General features: G+C 41.9%; 1 protein-coding gene across 1 annotated transcript in view; it reads right to left on the bottom strand.

The window, feature by feature from the left end:
* Positions 1-17,059, bottom strand: part of ext1c (exostoses (multiple) 1c) — a 296,260-nt gene extending 279,201 nt beyond the window's left edge. The window contains exon 1 of the mRNA XM_061881695.1: positions 16,890-17,059. The gene's annotated coding sequence lies outside the window, so the exon portion shown is untranslated. The remainder of the gene's footprint in view (positions 1-16,889) is intronic.

Below are 17,059 nucleotides of genomic sequence, written 5' to 3'. Positions count from 1 at the left end.
GTCTACATGTATCTCTTGTGTGACCGCCATCATATTGCAGTCTACACGCATCTCTTATGTGTGACCGCCATCATATTGCAATTTACATGTATCTCTTATGTGTGACTGCCATCATATTGCAGTCCACACGCATCTCCTATGTGTGACCGCCATCATATTGCAGTCTACATGTATCTCTTGTGTGACCGCCATCATATTGCAGTCTACACGCATCTCTTATGTGTGACCGCCATCATATTGCAGTCTACATGTATCTCTTATGTGTGACCGCCATCATATTGCAGTCTACATGTATCTCTTATGTGTGACCGCCATCATATTGCAATTTACATGTATCTCTTATGTGTGACCGCATCATATTTCAGTCTACACGTATCTCTTGTGTGACCGCCATCATATTGCAGTCTACACGCATCTCTTATGTGTGACCGCCATCATATTGCAAACTACACGTATATCTTATGTGTGACCGCCATCATATTGCAATTTACATGTATCTCTTATGTGTGACTGCCATCATATTGCAGTCCACACGCATCTACTATGTGTGACCGCCATCATATTGCAGTCTACATGTATCTCTTGTGTGACCGCCATCATATTGCAGTCTACACGCATCTCTTATGTGTGACCGCCATCATATTGCAATTTACATGTATCTCTTATGTGTGACCACCATCATATTGCAATTTACATGTATCTCTTATGTGTGACCGCCATCATATTGCAATTTACATGTATCTCTTATGTGTGACCGCCATCATATTGCAATTTACATGTATCTCTTATGTGTGACCGCCATCATATTGCAGTCTACGTGTATCTCTTATGTGTGACCGCCATCATATTGCAGTCTACACGTATCTCTTATGTGTGACCGCCATCATATTGCAGTCTACACACATCTCTTATGTGTGACCGCCATCATATTGCAGTCCACACACATCTCTTATGTGTGACCGCCATCATATTGCAGTCTACGTGTATCTCTTATGTGTGACCGCCATCATATTGCAGTCTACACGTATCTCTTATGTGTGACCGCCATCATATTGCAGTCCACACACATCTCTTATGTGTGACCGCCATCATATTGCAGTCTATATGTATCTCTTATTTGTGACTGCCATCATATTGCAGTCTACATGTATCTCTTATGTGTGATCGCCATCATATTGCATTCTACACGTATCTCTTATGTGTGACTGCCATCATATTGCAGTCTACATGTATCTCTTATGTGTGACTGCCATCATATTGCAGTCTACACGTATCTCTTATGTGTGACCGCCATCATATTGCAATCTATATGTATCTCTTATTTGTGACTGCCATCATATTGCAGTCAATATGTATCTCTTATGTCTGACCGCCATCATATTGCAGTCCACACATATTTTATGTGTGACTGCCATCTACTGGTCACACTTATCATTTCACCATATACCAAATAAAATTGCCTCGAGGTCGGTAAGCACAACCAGAATTATTCCGTGCATTAGCCGCACCGGGTTTTAATGCACACTGTTCAGTTTTAGGGGACAAAATAAAAATTTTAAGTGCGCCCCATAGTCGGGAAAATACGGTAATTGTCTTGACACAATAGTGGCAGAATGGAGTGCATTACTTAGCCGCGACCAGCAGAGGCACTGTTGAGTCATTCCAAGCGAGTTTGCCGTTCAAAGATGAGCAAAACGACAGCTTTTTGAAGGAAACAGGAGCTCAGAACATTCAGAGGGCGATTCTCCCATCCCATTTAAAACGATAAAATAAGCTTAAATGACCGCGACCATAAACCCTAAAGCAGTGGTCCCCAACCACCGGTCCGGGGACCGGGACCGGTAGGTCACGCATTTGCTACGGGGCCGCACAGAAACATTAATTAATTCAACTCTTATATATAACTCTTTTGTTGTAGTACATTAGAGCTGTGGTTCTCTACATTTTTTCAGTGATGTGAACAATTTTTTAATTCAAGTACCCCCTAATCAGAACAAAGCATTTTTGGTTGAAAAAAAGAGATAAAGAAGTGAAATACAGCATCAGTTTCTGATTCATTCAAGTGTATAACAGTGCCAAATATTGCTCATTCTTTCTTGAATTATTTGGAAAAAAAGATATAAAAATAACTAAAAACTTGTTGAAAAACAAACAAGTGATTCAATTATAAATTAAAGCTGCAAGCCGCGTTGGTCGGGTCCGCCTTTGGCCGGTGCCAAGCCCTGGTCTAAGTCAGACCTACATAAAGGTCTTTGTTTCATGTCTGTACGACATTCCTAACAGAAGTTACAAGCAGTTTTGTCGAAACGACAAACGCACTGGGAGGAGTTGACGTTTGAAAAAGGTGACGGCTTTTTACAAAACTTTTATTTTGAAGGGGTAATTTTTAACTTCCTGTTGATTTTAACTGAAAGATGCCAATCATCAAAATGTAGGTCTAAGTGAGACCTACATTGAGGTTTTTGTTTCATGTCTGTCCGACATTCCCACCAGAAGTTACAAGCAGTTTTATCTGTTTCCTCTTCCTAGGAGCAGTTTTTTCTGTGTTTTATTCAAAAATTGCAATAGAGCGCAATTTTGAGTTTTAGGGTTTGGTTTTTTCGCTAGATCGCAATTTCTGCCAGTCCTGATGTGTGTGCCAAGTTTGGTGAGTTTTGAAGCATTTTAAGGGGGTCAAATTACAGCTCAAAGAGGCAAAAATAGCATTGTTTGCGAAAATTTTGCTTTGAATGAGTTTTTGCTAAATTTCTGTTGATTTTAGGTATAGACGTTTTTCATTGGAAATGTAGGTCTAAGTCAGACCTACATAGAGGTTTTTGTTTCATGTCTCTACGACATTCCTAACGGAAGTTACAAGCAGTCTGTTTTTTTTTCTTCCTAGGGGGCGCTAGCGCGCAATTTAGATTTTTCTGGTTTGGCTGCCTAATAACTTGGGAAGGCATGCGAGGCCGACGTGTGTGTCAAATTTGGTGAGTTTTGAAGCATGTTAAGGGGGTCAAATTACAGCGCATAGGTGCGGAAGAAAAAAAGAAAGAAAGAATGATAATAATAATAAAACACAGCAGATTCAATAGGGTCCTTGCCATAGGCAGGGCGGACCCTAATTAAAGCTGCACGCAGCGAAGGACAGGACCGATTGGGCTGCTGCCCCCGCGACCCAAGCCCGGATAAGCGATAGTAGATGGATGGATTATTACACGGAGAAAAAGTTGTATACACAAGTATTATACATCAGTCTCTTAGATTCGTTACAAACTCTTTCATCAACTTTCAATCAGAAGGGTTCAATCTCTATCCTGGGCTTATTTGAAGCCGACACGACAAATGCGCTCAGAGGAGATAATGTTTGAAAAAAGATGACTGTTTTGCTTTGAAGGGGGAATTACAAACTTCCTGTTGATTTTTGCTGAGGGTTGTCAGTGGATGAAATATAGGTCTAACTGAGACCTACATAGAGGTTTTTGTTTCATGTGTCTACGACATTCCTACAGCGAGTTAGAGGCAGTTTTTTGTCTGTGTTTTCTTCCTAGGGGGCGCTAGAGCGCAATTTTGCGTTTTGGGGTTTGGTTTTTTTAGATTAAATCGCAATTTTCGCCAGTCAAATTTGGTGTGTTTTGAAGCATGTCAAATTACAGCTCAGGGAGGAGGCGGTATAATAATAATAATAATAATAATAATAAAGAAAAATAATAAAACGCTAGAAATTCAATAGGGTCCTCTGTCCGAAAGGGACATTGGTCCCTAATAAAGATTTCATTTATTAAATTGTTTCACAAAAAAACACATCTTTAACATCAATATTTATGGAACATGTCCACAAAAAATCTAGCTGTCAACACTGAATATCGCATTGTTGTATTTTTTTCCCACAGTTTATGAACTTACATCCATATTTTTTGAAGTATTATTCAATAAATATATTTATATAAATTGTTGCTATTTTTAGAATATTTTTAAAAAATCTCGTACCCCTTCAAGAACCCCCATTTGAGAACCACTGCATTAGACAATTTACATTAACGGACATATAAAATGTTAATGCCCCAGTTTGTAGCCAAAGGCTAATTTTTCATGCTCATATTTTTTTGCTGTTTTTGTCTGCCTCAAGTAGAAAGCCGGTCCGTGAAAATAACGCATACATTAAAACAGTCCCTGGTCGAAAAAAGGTTGAAGAACCCTGTCCTAAAGGACCTCCTGGTACCCCAGCACCTCCAAAACCCTCAAATCTAGACTCCAAACATCCCAGAATAAGCTAATCCGGTTACTTTTAGACCTCCACCCCAGATCACACCTCAATCCAACCCACTTCTCCAAAGTGGGCTGGCTCAGGGTGGAGGACAGAGTCAAACAACTTGCACTGAGCCTGGTCTATAAAATCCGCTACACCTCCTTGATACCCAAGTACATGTCAAATTACTTCCTTAAATGACCGCCATAACCACAACACCAGGGGGAGCTCCACAAACCACGTTAAACCCAGATTTCGATCTAACAAAGGTCTTAACTCATTCTCCTTCTATGCCACATCAATGTGGAATGCACTCCCAACAGGTATAAAAGTAAGTGCATCTCTATATTCCTTCAAAAGCGCTCTAAAACAACACCTCCAGGCAACTTCAACACTTTACTAATACCCTCCTCCATTCACATCCCATCTCCCCGGATTATAAACAACTCAAATGTACTTCTAATGTATATACTTGTTCTTATGCTATGTGAACTCACTATGTTCTCTGCTGGCTGTACATATCCTACTAAATAAGACCTACACTGTTTCAATGTCCACATTTCTCTGTTGATGACTGAAGTTCTGATATCAACCAAACCCCCAGATTGTAAATAATTTAAATAATTCAATGTATATACTATGATGATTAACTTGTGTGATGACTGTATTATTTTGATATTTGTACCATGAATTGATTAACGTGGACCCCGACTTAAACAAGTTGACAAACTTATTCGGGTGTTACCATTTAGTGGTCAATTGTACGGAATATGTACTGTACTGTGCAATCTACTAATAAAAGTATCAATCAATCAATTAAATCAAAGCCACATACTTGAGGGGTTTAAAGCTCCAGTCGGATGCAGATAGTCGTCGTCTAAATCTGGGGGGGAAGTACTCCATGATACCAGGTTCTTCTTCTTCCCACCAGGGAAGGCGTGTTACCAAAAATATGGTATGCACGTAAAATCCCATTAAGATGAGGCGCTGTCATTTCCGTAGAGAGGTTTCATCAATTAGGTCTCTGCTTTTTGCAGATGATGTGGTCCTGATGGATTCAACTGACCGGGATCTTCAGCTCTCGCTGGATCGGTTCGCAGCCGAGTGTGAAGCGACCGGAATGAGAATCAGCACCTCCAAGTCCGAGTCCATGGTTCTCGCCCGGAAAAGGGTGGAGTGCCATCACCGGGTTGGGGAGGAGACCCTGCCCCAAGTGGAGGAGTTCAAGTACCTAGGAGTCTTGTTCACGAGTGGGGGAAGAGTGGATCGTGAGATCGACAGGCGGATCGGTGCGGCGTCTTCAGTAATGCGGACGTTGTACCGATCCGTTGTGGTGAAGAAGGAGCTGAGCCGGAAGGCAAAGCTCTCAATTTACCGGTCGATCTACGTTCCCATCCTCACCTATGGTCATGAGCTTTGGGTCATGACCGAAAGGATAAGATCACGGGTACAAGCGGCCCAAATGAGTTTGGGTCTCTCCCTTAGAGATAGGGTGAGAAGCTCTGCCATCCGGGAGGAACTCAAAGTAAAGCCGCTGCTCCTTCACATGGAGAGGAGCCAGATGAGGTGGTTCGGGCATCTGGTCAGGATGCCACCCGAACGCCTCCCTAGGGAGGTGTTTAGGGCACGTCCAACCGGTAGGAGGCCACGGGGAAGACCCAGGACACGTTGGGAAGACTATGTCTCCCGGCTGGCCTGGGAACGCCTCGGGATCCCCCGGGAAGAGCTGGACGAAGTGGCTGGGGAGAGGGAAGTCTGGGTTTCCCTGCTTAGGCTGTTGCCCCCGCGACCCGACCTCGGATAAGCGGAAGATAATGGATGGATGATGGATGGGTTTCATCAATCAGAGCCAAACTGGCTGTCAGGATCCACTGCATGCCAGACAGGAACACCACTTTAATGCAGCCTGTCTTTTTTTTTTCCCATCAAAAACACAACAAGCGAGTTGTAATTAATTGCCAAATATAATCACCACGTTTTTGTTCGCCGCGTTGGGGATTCATTATACGAGTGGGCGTTGGGCGCGAACAAAAATCGGGTGCTTTTCCCCGCTCTTCCTGTTTAAGCGTCTTAAAAAGAACCGAGCGACGTACAGTGGGGCAAAAAAGTATTAATTCAGCCACAGATTGTGCAAGTTCTCCCACTTAAAATGATGATTTTCATCATAGGCACACTTCAACTGTGAGAGACAGAATGTGGAAAAAAAAAATCCAGGAATTTTAAAGAATTTATTTGTAAATGATGGTGGAAAATAAGTATTTGGTCAAGCATTCAAAGCTCTCACTGATGGAAGGAGGTTTCGGCTCCAAATCTCACGATACATGGCCCTTAACACGGATCAATCCTACAGAAAAACAGCCCCAAAGCATGATGTTTCCACCCCCATGCTTCACAGTAGGTGTGGTGTTCTTGGGATGCAACTCAGTATTTTTCTTCCTCCAAACACCACGAGTTGAGTTTATACCAAAATGGATACAGTAGAAGCATTTAAGTCTCACCTTAAAACTCATTTGTATACTCTAGCCTTTAAATAGACTCCCTTTTTAGACCAGTTGATCTGCCGTTTCTTTTCCTTTTCTTTTATGTCCCACTCTCCTTTGTGGAGGGAGTCCGGTCCGATCCGGTGGCCATGTACTGCTCGCCTGTGTATCGGCTGGGGACATCTCTGCGCTGCTGATCCGCCTCCGCTTGGGATGGTTTCCTGCTGGCTCCGCTGTGAACGGGACTCTCGCTGCTGTGTTGGATCCGCTTTGGACTGGACTCTCGCGACTGTGTTGGATCCATTGTGGATTGAACTTTCACAGTATCATGTTAGACCCGCTCGACATCCATTGCTTTCCTCCTCTCCAAGGTTCTCATAGTCATCATTGTCACCGACGTCCCACTGAGTCATTATTGTCACCGATGTCCCACTGGGTGTGAGTTTTCCTTGCCCTTATGTGGGCCTACCGAGGATGTCGTGGTGGTTTGTGCAGCCCTTTGAGACACTAGTGATTTAGGGCTATATAAGTAAACATTGATTGATTGATTGATGATACATGGATGATACAGCAGAGGATTGTGAGAATGTTATGTGGTCAAATGAAACCAAAATAGAACTTTTTGGTATAAACTCAACTCGTCGTGTTTGGAGGAAGAAGAATACTGAGTTGCATCCCAAGAACACCATACCTACTGTGAAGCATGGGGGTGGAAACATCATGCTTTGGGGCTGTTTTTCTGCTAAGGGGACAGGACGATTGATCCGTGTTAAGGAAAGAATGAATGGGGCCATGTATCGTGAGATTTTGAGCCAAAACCTCCTTCCATCAGCACCGCCGCTGTATAATACCGGCGTGCCGGCCCTTAAATTCATTTGATATTGCCTCAAAGGCCAAATGAAATCACACGGCGGGCCAAACTTGACACCCATGCCTTAGCAGAAAAACAGCCTCAAAGCATGATGTTTCCTCCCCCATGCTTCACAGTAGGCATGGTGTTCTTGGGATGCAACTCAGTATTCTTCTTGCTCCAAACACGACGAGTTGAGTTTATACCAAAAAGCTCTATTTTGGTTTCATCTGACCACATGACATTCTCCTAATCTTCTGCTGTATCATCCATCTATCCATTTTGGTATAAACTCAACTCGTCGTGTTTGGAGGAAGAAGAATACTGAGTTGCATTCCAGGAACACCATACCTACTGTGAAGCATGGGGGTGGAAACATCATGCTTTGGGGCTGTTTTTCTGCTAAGGGGACAGGACGATTGATCCGTGTTAAGGAAAGAATGAATGGGGCCATGTATCGTGAGATTTTGAGCCAAAACCTCCTTCCAACAGCACCGCCGCTGTATAATACCGGCGGGCCATTCCTTAAATTAATTTGATATTGCCTCAAAGGCCAAATGAAATCACACGGCGGGCCAAAATTGACACCCATGCCTTAGCAGAAAAACAGCCCCAAAGCATGATGTTTCCACCCCCATGCTTCACAGTAGGCATGGTGTTCTTGGGATGCAACTCAGTATTATTCTTTCTCCAAACACGACGAGTTGAGTTTATACCAAAAACTTCTATTTTGGTTTCATCTGACCACATGACATTCTCCTAATCTTCTGCTGTATCATCCATGTATCCATTTTGGTATAAACTCAACTCGTGGTGTTTGGAGGAAGAAGAATACTGAGTTGCATCCCAAGAACACCATACCTACTGTGAAGCATGGGGGTGGAAACATCATGCTTTGGGGCTGTTTTTCTGTAGGATTGATCCGTGTTAAGGAAAGAATGAATGGGGCCATGTATCGTGAGATTTGGAGCCAAAACCTCCTTCCATCAGTGAGAGCTTTGAATGGTTCGACCAAATACTTATTTTCCACCATATTTTACAAATAAATTCTTTAAAACTCCGAGATTTTTTTTTCACATTCTGTCTCTCACAGTTGAAGTGTACCTATGATGAAAATCATAATTTTAAGTGGGAGAACTTGCACAATCTGTGGCTGACTAATTACTTTTTTGCCCCCACTGTATTCAACACTTAGTGTGATTTTGCACACACCAACAATAGGAAAATGTGCTGATCAGTACAAATTAATAATAATAGACGACACCTACGTACTTCAATGGGGGCCCACCGCAAAAAAAAAGTGCTACGTTTGATTTGATTTGATTTTTATTAAAGATCCCCATTAGCTGGTTGCCACAGCAACCCACTAGTCTTCCTGGGGTCCACAAACTCAATCCTATTACAAGTAAAAGCATAGCATTGTAACTACACAATACAGAAAAAAATACAAATAAAAGCATCAATAAGAAAACAAGCACAGAATAATAATTACCGTACAAATATGACTACACAATACAAAACCAAGCAAACTAATTTACAGACTCGGATCAAATATTACTTTCCTTTTAAAAACCTGTTTACTTTCAATGCCAGTGAGAATTTGAGGCATGTTATTCTAGAGCTGGGGTCTCAAACTCAATTCACCTTGATGCAGAAACTGGGTGAGGCTGGGCCGCAAGAAAATATTTTTTTTTTAAATCCAACATGCATGAATTCGCCTTCTTTGAATGGCTAGCAACATACTTGCCAACTCTCGCCATCTTTCCGGGAAACACCCGAATATCAGTGCCCCTCCCGACAATCTCCCGGAGCAATCCTTCTCCCGGTTTTCACACGGACAACATTATTAAGGGCGTACCGTGATGGCATTGCAATTAGCGTCTCGTCAATAGGGGGCAAGGTCGGGAGCGGTGGGAGTGTATATTGTAGCCCGGAAGAGTTAGGGCTGCATGGGATTCTGGGTATTCGTTCTGTTGTGTTTATGTCGTGGATGTTCTCCCAAAATGTGTTTGTCATTTTTGTTTGGTGTGTTTTCACAGTGTGGCACATATTTTTTAACAGTGTTAAAGTTGTTTATACGGCCACCCTCAGTGTGACCTGTATGGCTGTTGATCAACTATGTCTTGCAGTCGCTTACTGCGTCTTACAGAAGCCAAATACAATCAGGTGGTTGGGCTGGCTCGCTGTTAGTACAGGTAATGAAGGACGCTAAAGGCAGTGGCTCCACAGCGCCCCCTTGATATTGTTTTATGGGTGAAATTCGGGAGACTGACAACCTCTGAAGGGCCACTGAAAATTGGGAGTCTCCCGGAAAAATTGAGGGTATACAAGTATGACGCTGTGAAGCGCTATTCATATAAAACTCGCGGGCCGCACCAACATAAAATTTTCATAAGTTTGAGACCCCTGTTCTAGAGCGTTACAGATCTAAAGATACAAGATTTCCGCAAAACATTCTTCCTGGGAGAAAGAGAGTACAAAATGCCCCTCAATAGACGCCCTGGTATTATGATTATGTATAATGCTACTGTAAACTATTTGGGCCATGTTGACGCATTTGGTCTGCCAGAGAATAAGAAGACAGTGCACAAGGGACCATGAGTGTACCCTGTGACTTGGTTCCTATGTACCGTATTTTTACGGACTATAAGGCGCACTTAAGCATTTAAGTCTCACCTTAAAACTCATCTGTATACTCTAGCCTTTAAATAGACCTCCTTTTTAGACCAGTTGATCTGCCGCTTCTTTTCTTTCTCCTATGTCCCCCCCCCCTCCCTTGTGGAGGGGGTCCGGTCCGATGACCATGGATGAAGTACTGGCTGTCCAGAGTCGAGACCCAGGATGGACCGCTCGCCTGTATCGGTTGGGGACATCTCTACGCTGCTGATCCGCCTCCGCTTGAGATGGTTTCCTGTGGACGGGACTCTCGCTGCTATCTTGGATCCGCTTTGAACTGAACTCTCGCGGCTGTGTTGGAGCCACTATGGATTGAACTTTCACAGTATCATGTTAGACCCGCTCGACATCCATTGCTTTCGGTCCCCTAGAGGTGGGGGGGTTGCCCACATCTGAGGTCCTCTCCAAGGTTTCTCATAGTCAGCATTGTCACTGGCGTCCCACTGGATGTGAATTCTCCCTGCCCACTGGGTGTGAGTTTTCCTTGCCCTTTTGTGGGTTCTTCCGAGGATGTTGTAGTCGTAATGATTTGTGCAGTCCTTTGAGACATTTGTGATTTGGGGCTATATAAATAAACATTGATTGATTGATTGACTTAAAAAACTTTTTTTTTTTTAATCAGAACTAGTCAGTGCGCCCAATAACCCGGTGGGCCAAATGTACGGAATAATTCTGGTTGTGCTTACCGACCTCAAAGCAATTTTATTTGGTAGATGGTGACATGGTAAGTCACACATAAGAGATACGTGTGGACTGCAATATGACTCAAGTAAACAACACCAACGTTTTATACGTTTAATTGGAAATGTAGAACATTACAAACGGTGCTCAGAAATCGATAAATGTTTTAGTACGACTTCGGTACACTAGGAAGCACACAGTCTTAGTAGATCACACGCAACACCCTCGCTTGTAGCACACACTATGTTAGTTTGCATGGATTATTTACTGTCGGACAGGGGTTTATATGGCCTCGGTTGTCACGGTTTACCCGACACAGGAAACGTGACAAATTTGGGGGGGGGTTCACGCAATCCACTTTGGCCGCCAGATGATATTAGAGTGTTGAATAGCTTAATATTATTTTGTGGCAGTTCCAACTATGACCAAAGCATCAATTGCTATATGGAGAGTGGCACTGTCCATCATTTTCAGCAGACTGCATTGCAAAATGATCAACTCCCCACCTTTTCCCCCCGGGGAACCCAGCCAGCAATGGGGCCGTATGAAACCCTTACCTACTGTTATTCGGATCTTAGTAGATGTACAATCATTTTCCTCATGTAAGGAACTACTTTGGTTGCGCTTACCCACCTCGAAGCTATTTTATTTGATACATGGTGTAATGATAAGTGTGACCAGTAGATGGCAGTCTCACACAAGAGATACGTGTGGACTGCAATATGATGGCAGTCACACACAAGAGATACGTGTAGACTGCAATATGATGGCAATTTGACTCAAGTAAACAATGCCAACGTTTCATATGTTCCATTGAAAATATAGAACATCGGAAAGCGGCGCTCAATAAGTCGCTACTACTACAAAATAAAATAAAAAGTGACAACACCTTAAAAATGTGAGTTTTTTTACATAAAAGTAAACAAAAGTGATATAATGTATGAATGGTGTAATAAACTTGGCAGGTTTGTAATCTTTTACAGCTGTTAAGTAGCGTGGATCTAAAGCAAATGTGCAACGGCATCAAATTCCGGTCCTTCAAAAAATCTCAATTTTTTCATGATCGAAAAATGTACAAAACCCAAAACTAGTGAAATTAGCATGTTGTGTAATTCGTGAATTAAAAACAGAATACAATGACTTGCAAATCCTTTTCAACCTATATTCAATTGAATAGACTGCAAAGACAAGCTATTTAACGTTCGATCTGATCAACTTTGTTATTCTTTGCAAATATTAGCTCATTTGGAATTCGATGCCTGCAACATGTTTCCAAAAAAGCTGGCACAAGTGGCAAAAAAGACTGAGAAAGTGGAGCGATGGCCATCAAACAGGTGGGTGACATGATTGGGTATAAAAGCAGCTTCCACGAAATGCTCAGTCATTCACAAACAAGGATGGGGTGAGGGTCACCGCTTTGTCAACAAATGCGTGAGCAAATTGTCGAACAGTTTAAGAACATTTCTCAACGAGCTATTGCAAGGAATTCAGGGATTTCACCATAAGGACACTGTAATATCACCAAAAGGTTCAGAGAATCTGGAGAAATCACTGCACGTAAGCGGCAACTTTGAATGCACGTGACCTTCGATCCCTCAGGCGGTGCTGCATCAAATAGCGACATCGGTGTGTAAAGGATATCACCACACGGGCTGGGGAGCACTTCAGAAAACCACTGTCAGTAACTACGGTTTGTCGCTACATCTGTAAGTGCAAGTTAAAACTCTACTAAGCAAAGCGAAAGCCATTTATCAACAACACCCAGAAAAAAAAAAATCACTTGAAGGCAAAAAAAATAAATCTGATTTGGTGTGCAGTTTAAACGGGTACTTAGAGGACATTTTCACGTTTCGCTGTTCACAAAGAGCCACCCCCACAAACCTCCCCTGCTTCTTCTTTTTAATAGACTGAATTCCCTAATGGGATACACTTATATTTGTTTCTGTTAAACTGTGAGTCTGTTTACTGCGGTTTAGCAGCACCCATTCAAAACCCCATAGAGATAATTACTAATTTAGCGTGGCTTCAAATGCAGTCATTGTGACAAATTTATGGCCGTATTTCTAAAACGACCGCGCTATTCAGGTTTATATAGTTGCCAAACCTTTGACTTAAGGTGTTTTCATAGTTTTTGCCCATTTGTCTACTTTTTCTATTAATGCCGAAGTGGCAAAGCAATTTTGAATTGGCGGTATGAGATCTGTAACACTTTTCTTTTCCTTTGGACCTAATTGCTAGAAATCCCACTGTTTATATTAAACAGGATTTGGCGAGCGCCGTTTTGTCCTACTAATTTTCGCCAGTCCTTGAACTCGCCATAGTTTGTTTACATGTACAAACCCAGTCTCCTTATGAGTTGGGAAATTGGGTTAGATGTAAATATAAACGGCATACAACGATTTGCAAATCCTTTTCAACCCTTTTTCAATTGAATGCACAACAAAGACAAGATATTTGATGTTCAAACTCATAAACTTCATTTTTTTTAGCAAATAATAATTAACTTTGAATTTCCTGGCTGCAACACGTGCTAAAGTAGTTGGGAAAGGGCATGTTCACCACTGTGTTACATCACCTTTTCTTTTAACAACACTCAATAAACGTTTGGGAACTGAGGAAACTAGTTGTTGAAGCTTTGAAAGTGGAATTCTTTCCCATTCTTGTTTTATGTAGAGTTTCAGTCGTCCAACAGTCCGGGGTCTCCGCTGTCATATTTTACACTTCATAATGCGCCACACATTTTCCATGGGAGACAGGTCTGGACTGCAGGCGGGCCAGGAAAGTACCTGTCCTCTTTTTTTTACGAAGCCACACTTTTGTAACACTTGTTTTGCTGAAATAAGCAGGGGCGTCCATGATAACGTTGCTTGGATGACAACATATGTTGCTCCAAAACCTGTATGTACCTTTCAGCATTAATGGTGCCTTCACAGATGTGTAAGTTACCCATGCCTTGGGCACTAATACACCCCCATACCATCACAGATGCTGGCTTTTCAACTTTGCGCCTATAACAATCCAAATGGTTATTTTCCTCTTTGTTCTGGAGGACACCACGTACACAGTTTCCAAATATAATTTGAAATGTGGACTCGTCAGACCACAGAACACCTTTCCACTTTGCATCAGTCCATCTTAGGTGAGCTCGGGCCCAGCCAAGCCGGCGGCATTTCTGGGTGTTGTTGATAAATGGGTTTTGCTTTGCATAGTAGAGTTTTAACTTGCACTTACAGATGTAGCGACCAACTGTAGTTACTGATGGTGGTTTTATGAAGTGTTCCTGAGCCCATGTGGTGATATCCTTTACATACTGATGTCGGTTTTTGATGCAGTACCGCCTGAGGGATCAAAATTCCGCAATATCATCGCTTACGTGCAGTGATTTCTCCAGATTCTCTTAACTTTTTGATGATTTTACGGACCGTAGATGGTAAAATCCCTAAATTCCTTGCAATGGCTCGTTGAGAAATGTTGTTCTAAAACTGTTCGAAAATTTGCTTAAAAAGTGGTGATCTTCACCCCATCCTTGTTTGTGAATTACTTAGCATTTCATGGAAGCTGCTTTTATACCCAATCATGGCACCCACCTGTTCCCAATTAGCCTGCACACCTGTGGGGTGTTCCATATAAGCGTTTGATGAGCATTCCTCGACTTTATCAATATTTATTGCCACCTTTCCCAACTTCTTTGTCACGTGTTGCTGGCATCAAATTCAAAAGTTAATGATTATTTGCAAAAAAAAAAAAAAAAAAATGTTTATCAGATTGAACATCAAATATGTTGTCTTTGTAGCATATTCAACAGAATATGGGTTGAAAATGATTTGCAAATCATTGTATTCTGTTTATATTTACATCTAACACAATTTCCCAACTCATATGGAAACGGGGTTTGTATAACTTTCTCCAACGATGCCAGGGAAAGACATATTTTATGCCACTCAATCCTTGTCTCATTTTGTCCACCAGTCATTTTATACTGTGCGTGAATGCACAAAGGGGAACTTTGTTGATGTTGTTGACTCATCAGGCATAATTTGGTCAGTGATGCTAACATGCTATTCAGGCTAGCTTTGCGTACGTATCGTTTGTAGTTATATTTGAGCTATTTAATGTCCTCTGTATTTAATTTATATCTGCATTTCTCGTGACATATTATCTGGATATAATATTGGCCGCATTTCTCATCGTGGTTTGTGTGCCATGTTGTTCCAGACCACAGCAAACGTTAACTAGCTTGCATGGATTGTTATAAATGCACTCCAAGAAGACAGGCCGTAATCTAGATGAGTTATCACACCCTCTGTGTTTTACTAATGTTTTCCAATGAAGATTTGTCAGCTTGCGACACAGAGTCATTTTGATAGTAGGCTATTGTAGCTGATATAGACACGGCCGTGGTCAAAAGTTTACATACACTTGTAAAGGATATCACGTCATGGCTGTCTTGAGTTTCCAATAATTCATACAACTCTTATTTTTTTTGATAGAGTGATTGGAGCACATAGTTGTTGGTCACAAAAAAACATTCATGAAGTTTGGTTCTTTTATGAATTTATTATGGGTCTACTGGAAATGTGAGCAAATCTGCTGGGTCAAAAGTATACATAAAGCAATGTTTATATTTGTTTACATGTCCCTTGGCAAGTTTCACTGCAAAAAGATGCTTTTGGTAGCCATCCATAAGCTTCTGGTGGAATTTTTGACCACTCCTTTTGACAAAATTGGTGCGGTTCAGCTAAATGTGTTGGTTGTCTGACATGGGCTTGTTTCTTCAGCATTGTCCACATGTTTAAGTCAGGACTTTGGAAAGGCCATTCTGAAACCATAATTCTAGCCTGATTTAGCCATTCCTTTACCACTTTTGATGTGTGTTTGGGGTCATTGTCCTGTTGGAACACCCAACTGCTGATGATTTTAGCTTGTCCTGAAGAATTTGGATAATCTCCTTTTTCATCGTCCCATTTACTCTCTGTAAAGCGCCAGTTGCATTGGCATCCAAACAGGCCCGGAGCATAATGCTACCACCACCATGTTTGACTGTAGGAATGCTGTTCCTGGGATGCAAAAGTCCTCACATTTTTTTCCTCCAAACATATTGTGTTTTTGTTTCATCTCACGGACAAAGATAAGATCTTCAGGAAGGAAAGTTCTGTGGTCGGATGAAACAAAAACACCCGGCAATATGACATTATGTTTAAACTTTTGACCACGACTGTATATCATGTTGACTTCATTATTACACTTATAGAAGGCTTTTAACTTTTTTTTGCGTATTTTTTTTGTGTGCAATTTTTGGTCCAATATGGCTCTTTCGGGGACGGCGTGGCGAAGTTGGTAGAGTGGCTGTGCCAGTAATCTAAAGCATGGAAATACGGTATATTTATATAGCGCTTTTCTCTAGTGACTCAAAACGCTTTTACATAGTGAAACCCAATACCTAAGTTACATTTAAACCAGTGTGGGTGACACAGGGAAAGCGTCTTGCCCAAGGGCACAACGGCAGGGACTCGGATGGCGGAAGCGGGGATCGAACTTGGAACCCTCAAGTTGCTGGCACAGCCACTCTACCAACCTATACTGCCCATTAACCTGTGCAGATTGATAATAGCAACCTCCATTATTAATACTGTTTCAAAGTGGCATGCTCTTATTATTATTATTATTATTATTATTATTATTATTATTATAATACTAAATACATCCGGCAAGCACCTCTCAAATAAAGAGAAAGCATCATGGAGCACGGACCTCATGCCCCCGTTGCTCCGACACTTACATGCAGGAATAAAATAAATAGCAATGTGTTGCACAATATGACTTGTTTTATTATTAATAATAATAATAATAATTAGTCAATACAATGATATAAACTACTATGCAATAAGAGCAGCATCCACACGGACAGAAGAGAGTATAAATCCACTTCCACCCCTCCGACACAAACACGCACACGCAGCAGCCTCGCTCTTACCAGCTCGTCCCCCCCACGATGCCTAGTGGCTCATTCTCCTTTTCACGCCACGTCCGGACATCGGACAATCGATTCAGTGCACGAACCCAGTTCGCCTTCGTGGTGGATTTGACTGGAGAGACTCTATGCGCTTGAAATGATCCATCTTCGTGTGAGTGTGTGCGTGTGCA

The sequence above is a fragment of the Nerophis ophidion genome, linkage group LG21 (genome assembly GCF_033978795.1).
Source record: "Nerophis ophidion isolate RoL-2023_Sa linkage group LG21, RoL_Noph_v1.0, whole genome shotgun sequence".
In the NCBI taxonomy this organism is placed as follows: domain Eukaryota; kingdom Metazoa; phylum Chordata; class Actinopteri; order Syngnathiformes; family Syngnathidae; genus Nerophis; species Nerophis ophidion.
This window is presented reverse-complemented; position numbering and strand designations above follow the sequence as displayed.